General features: G+C 35.5%; 1 pseudogene; it reads left to right on the top strand.

Moving 5' to 3' along the window:
- The first annotated feature begins 4014 nt into the window (after positions 1–4014).
- LOC116633461 lies at positions 4015–4175 on the top strand (annotated as a pseudogene).
- Positions 4176–6641: the final 2466 nt, after the last annotated feature.

The following is a 6641-nucleotide window of genomic DNA, read 5'->3' as shown; positions in this document are numbered from 1 at the left end:
TGGTGTTTTCTAAAGTTTAAGAATCTTTATTATAAACATTAAGGTCCCTAAAGATTTTATAACTTGCTCCTACTCAACCTGCCTTAGCATGGAAGTTCTCAACTGAATAATTTGTTTCTAAACAGGTTATATTATATGCATTAAAGTAGATGGGGTGTTCATGTTCTAAAACTAATATTATGAGTTGTTTCTTCATAGAAAAGAATAAGCATAACATTTAATAATTTAAAATAATGTCTTTAAATAACCACTGAACTAACCACTAGGCTAGCCCCCTAGTTACTCCTTATAAAGATTTGAAAAATGTTTGCCCTAATTTTGAAAGAACTAAACATTTCTTATGAAACACTTTCATTTTATAAAGAATGTATTCAATAAAAACAACGAAATTGTTTTAAAGGCTGCTCCCCAAAATTTGAATTCATTTATGGTATATCAGCCCATCTTATTTCTCTTTATCAATATGAGTTGTCTGGCAGCAGTAGTACCTTTTGTTAACTACTTAAGAAATGTCATAAAGTATCAAAAACTCCAAAGTTTCAATATGAAAATATTCAGCAATATTCAGTCAATGTTTTTTGCTTTTTTTTTAATTCACTGGTATTTCTCTGAATGTTTTATTCTTTCTTTAGCAGATACTTATGTATGATATATACATATTTATCCATAGTTTGCAAATTGCTAAATACTGGACATGTATGAAATGATTTTAACTGAATTTTGATATAAGCCTGATTTAACAAAAATATGTCAGATGGAATGAAAGAATATCTAAGCTAGTGTGTGGAGAATAAAATCTTTTTCAAATATCATCAGTGAGGTTCTGTATGAGAACCAGTTCTGAAGACATTGTAAGAAAGGCAGCAATCAGTCTGATTTTAATACTTCACGCAGTCAGTACATTCAGGTATTTTCAATAAATTAGCTCTTGCTATAAAATTTCCTATGAGGGGCAACTGGTGGCTCAGTTGATTAAGTTCTGCCTTCAGCTAGGGTCATGATCCTGGGGTCCTAGGATCAAGCACCCCCCCCACCTCTCCTGGTCAGTGTCCCCACTCAGCGGGGAGTCTACTTCTCCCTCTACCCCTCCCCCCACTAGTGTTCTCTCTGTCTCTCTCTCAAATAAATAAAATCTAAAATAAAATAAAATTTCCTATGCTATTTAGCAATGCTAACTGGTTAGAAAAGTTTGGATTTACACTGGTTCAGTTTGCTCTGTGTCCAGTCCAAACAACCATCTACTGATGTCAAAACTGTATCAGGCGCCCATGTTGGATGCAGATACAGCAATATATCCACCCATGTGGCAATACAGGCAACAGAAGGTTTATCCTTGGAATAAATAAGTAAATATTTTGCTGTGTGTGTGTGTGTAAAATATATATATATATATATATATATATATATATTTAAAAACTAAATTGCTTTGCTTTACAAGAGCTCCTGAAGGACTTTTCTTTTCACAGTGAAAGCAGATGGGTTTCATTAAACTGCCCAGACCATTATTTCTCTAATCATCTGCCTGGCCCAATCTGAGGGGAAAAGGGCAGACATATGAGGAATCTATTCTTCTCTGGCCTTCTCTGCAAGGCATCTGCTAAGACCTCATTCATCACTGGGAAAGCTGTGAACGGATCGCTACACAATACCCCAAGGTCTCATTGGGAGTGGTGGTGTAACACCTAACCTCTCCTCTGGTAAAGCAAAAGCAACATGTACTTTTGTCAAACTGTCAGCAGACACTTCCCTCTCGATACGGTTTGCTCAGCCCAGCCTTCTGCAGTGTCAACTAGCCACAAATGTTTCATTTTGAAGAAAACCCGCAACCACTGCCTTGATGTGGTTCTCACAAATGAATACTTTTGCCTCTGTAGTGGCTGAAAGTGTGTGGGATTTGTTTGCCTCCAGAGGGATCCAAACTATTTAGGAAACAAAATGGCTTTCAAATTTGATTGCCAAATTATATTATCAGGCTACATAGCTATTTAATAAAATCCGCCCAAAATACCTCCTTTATCAACCATGTGCAAAACGATAGATCATTCAATCATTCGTAATATCATAGGACCACTACTTTTCTGGCGGGCTTGAGGAGTAATGGGAGATTGCAGACACCGGTCCCTCACCACCACCCCGTGCCCCAACGGGGACTGAAGGATAATGTAGTGTTAACTATATAGCCTATACTTACCTTCAATCATGGGTGCCGTAACTTTTCAATCAAATGAAGTTAAGGCTAGAATCACCATCCACTTCTTAATTACACTGGGAAATATCTCAATCATTTTGTTTTTAGAGGTGGCATGAGAATTATGAATGACAGATAATGGCATTTGTTATGCACATTGTGAAGTGGTCCATTAGGCCATGGAAATTTCTTCCATGTAACAGTATTCACCCTGACTCCCTTCATAATTCTAGTTCCTAGTTGCCTGAAGGCTAAGACACTTGAGAAATCATGCGATACCTATTAAAAACTCAACCTTCCTTTGGTTTTCATGGATTGTCTTTAATCACATAGTGGCTTTTTATTTATGTTATTTTTTAGTACAATTACCTCTCCATTTCTAAAGTGTTGCATACTTACTGAATATCACAGACCATTTCCATGTATAATGAATTCGGTTTACCTGTTTAATGTCAATGTGAGTTTTGATGTTCTCAAGGATGATTTTCTATTCACAAATATTTTTATTTAAACATTCAATATTAAAATTATTAAAATTACATGTCCTAACCTGGGGTGGGAGGAGAGTTTTTATGTTTTGTTTCCAATATCTATTAATAAGAACAGCAAAGGATGAAGGTCACTTTTAAGGGGCCATAATGTTTTTTTTTCCATTTACATAAAATTTATTTAAATAGACTCAGACATTTTAAACTATTTATGGAATGATTGTATTGTATTTTATTTTATTTTATTTTATTTTTAAATACTTAAATTATCCAATTGATAAAAAACCATCCTAAGTACTTACGTGAATCTTATGAATGAAATACATATGGTATTCTCTTAAATCATTCACTAGTGTGTATAAACTGTATTAGGCTCAATATAAAATTGCGAACTAGATTCATTACTCAGCACATTTAAAAACGAAATTACAATATTGACCCTGATTGGCTAAATTCTCAATTTGTAACTTAACCAAGGGACTAGTCAGGATATAGATAGCCATGCCACATCATCACCTACTTCTAACAGCGTGCAGAAGTCTGAAAATATGACCAATAAGCCATATCATTTAATGAGATTTTATATTATTTTGTCTTCTTATATTTTAAGTGAATTCTCATCTAGGTTTATGAAGTAGTACTCTATAATTCTTTAAGATTATAAATCTTAAGTCTGACCGAAAGTTTTATTTTTCTAACAGTTCAAGGGCCCTTCCAATGTCATTTATCCTGAAGCTATGAGAAAATGTGAAGTGTGGCGGTCATTTACATCCCCATGAGAGCGAGATTTCATGTGTGCGAAGCTTGTTTCAAGGACTCAGCTTCCTCCCTTAATACACCTGTTTTTAGCTACCATCCTCTCTTACAGGATATTTGTAAGGCATGATGACACATGCAAGCCTTTTATAATCTCATACCATCTTTTTTTTTCATTCTTTCTCAGTGCAAATGCCCTGATTTTATTAAGTGGCTTATCTTGTTGGCCACCCCCACACGTTAAAATGACTCCGTGTGTAGAATTGGTGCCATGTCACTTATGCTTTAAGACCAAAATCAAATCTCACCATATCTGTGAGATGTCTATTATTTCACTGAAATGTGGCCCCAGACGCCATTGCCCTAGAATTTATGGCAATGGTTCCTAAGGCATGCGGGTCAGAAATCTGGGTAGTCTCTCCTCCTGGATGATGCAGGGGGTGGGCCATCAAGTAGCTGGAGTTCTAAGTCTTGCTTACCTGCTTCACCCAGAGCAGAACGCCCCCCCTTTTTTTTCCTTGTTCAAATGAAACTAACATCCATATATGAATACCACAGCTTTTAAAATATAATAAAAGAAGAAGCTTTGCACAGTGGCAGTATCGTAACCAATGAGGTTTATCCGAGGCGCGATTATTGCTAATTGAAAATATAATAAAAGAATACAAAGTAAAACAAATACTTCCCCTCCCTGCTAGATTATAAATGCCAAGAAAGTGATGATTTATAACATTCCTTTGATTTCCCCAATACCACTTTGTCTATAATTTAGTGAATGAATAAATGAAATACTATTAGATGGGCTGACATTATGCTAGATATGAGAAAAAGTAAACTTTTTTTTTTTTTTTCCAGAGATACTATGATGTAATGGAAAAAAGATTAGGCTAAAATTTAGGAAAGCTAGTTCAAGCCTGAAACGAGCTTGCTGTTCTAGCTATAAGATAACCCTCTTGATTATTAAGTTCCGTTTCAATTGAGTAATATTTACTATAATGTCAAATCAAGTGCTGCATGCAAGGAGGCAGGTCATAATTATGGTTAAGAACTTAGGCTTTCAAGCTAGACTGCTCACATTCAATCCTGGTGATGATTTACACTTCTGACCTTGGGCAAGCTACTGAACCTTCCCTAAGCCTCAGTACTTCCATCTGTAAGATGGAAATACCTTATGGAGTTGTTGTTGGATAAATTAATTCATGTGTAGTAGACAGCAGTACCAGCAGGATTACATCAGGAAATGCTCTGAACAACAGAAAGTGCTAGCCAGTGAAGATACAACTCAAGTTATCTCAATGTTTATAATTTTCTAGCACCACAAAAATACAGTTAAGGAGAATTTAGTGCAGCTTTTTGAATTATTTAGCATTTCAGAATTCTCAGAATTATACAGTAATTATCATGTGTTCTATGAGGTTTTGCATTAAAGCAAGATAAAGCCAAAATCATGCTAATTATTATCAATATAGACAAAACTACTGTAGCAGCATTTTCTTATCACTTATTCAGAAGTTATATGTACTTACTTGTATTGCCAGGACATTTTATAAAAGTTGCTGTGATGGCATATGTTCTTTTTTTGTCGTTCTTGTGTCCTTGAGGTAAGCTTCCAAGAACAGAACCACAGTTAGGGTAAAACACTCGTCCTCATTTGCCTGGGACTTTCCCAGTTGATGCACTAGAAATCTGTTACCCAGGCACCCCTCAGTTCTGGGCAAACCAGAATAGTTGGGCACCCTGCGGCTTCTTTCTCTATCCCCTATAATGTTTAATATAGTTTCTTACATGTGAACAGTGTTCAATTAACATCTACTGAACTAAAATAAATTCAGTTGGTTGCTGTCAAAACCCATCTATCAGTTCACTATACATCAGGCAATTCTTCAACTGTAGAGCCAAGGAAAATGTCTTGGTCTTATGTGATTGAAAAGTTACCAAGTGAATTGATGTAGGCTCAGGAAAAGTCAAGGAAGATTAAAAGAGAAAGCAAATCCAATAATGCAATAAAAGTAAACTACCCAGAAAATTTTAATATACAATAATTAAATTTTTTATTCATTTATTGGAAAATATGGGAGAGGTTGATATTAACTAGCCAAAGTAGTAATATATTAAGTGTCTCCAATTGGTGTCAATTTTTATATTAATAAGAAAGCAATTGTATGTTTAATAAATACTAACAGCTTATTAAAAATGTAGTGAAGGGCCATTATGGTAAGAGTTTATAAAATATATTTTTTAAGGATTCAAAATATTTTAATAAATGATACTTTTGAAAATCATACACAATTAAGTGAGAACATTAAATATCTCTGCTTTAAGAAAAGCATGGATAATGCCCTCTACTCATTATTAGTGCTAAAGCACACTGGAGTCTGCTTGGTTATTCATCTTTTGAAATTGCCGTCAAGGACTCCTGGATCTTGGCAGTCCCGTGAGAGCTAATGCAAGCCTGATACATTCATGCTTTGCTCTCCCAGCGTTAGTGAGTGCATCAAAGCAGTAGAGGTTCATAAGTCATACTTTCTGCTCCAGTCTCTGTGAGAAATATCAACAGAGCATACTTTCTGAAGAGTTTTAAGTACTTCCAACCCCTGTTGGAAACAGGAAGGGCAAAGGTAAAAATACAAAATTAAAAAAAAAAAAAATTAAAAAGGAAAGGAAACAAAATCGAACTTCAAAAAAAGAGAAAGAGAAATGCTTGCTTTGCATTTGGACCAAGGTTGGGATTTTTTTTTTTTTTCCCTTTCTGCTTACTAATTCATCCACCCCATGATCCTTGCAAGGGCAGAAAGTCAAACAGCCTTGTCCTTGTGCCCCTCTGTACTCTGGGTGACTTTTCTAAGCTCAGAGCTCCCACTGACTTCAAAGAGGAGAAAGGCCAAGGAAGAAATCCACAGGGTACTGGGGAGGGGGCGGTGGCAGGGACAAAGCTGTACTTAAGTCATCTGAAGTACAGCATTGTTTCTCTATCATCATCTGATGGCTTCAATTAAGTTCTATCTTCGATACTATATAGCAGATTTTTTTTTCTCTAGGTGAAATGAAAACATCTGTATGTTGTCATAAATCTAAGCCCCCACAAGAAATAATAATTCTGAATGTTTTTTTGTGTAGAAATGTCAGACCAGACAGACATCAGGAATAAGGTCCCCTTCCTGCTTTATGGGTCCATACAATACAGAAGCTGCCCTGGAAATATTCATAAT

This window comes from Phoca vitulina, unplaced genomic scaffold, assembly GCF_004348235.1.
Source record: "Phoca vitulina isolate PV1807 unplaced genomic scaffold, GSC_HSeal_1.0 scaffold7, whole genome shotgun sequence".
Classification (NCBI taxonomy): domain Eukaryota; kingdom Metazoa; phylum Chordata; class Mammalia; order Carnivora; family Phocidae; genus Phoca; species Phoca vitulina.
Note: the sequence above shows the minus strand (reverse complement) of the source record. Positions and strands in the feature narration are given on the sequence as shown.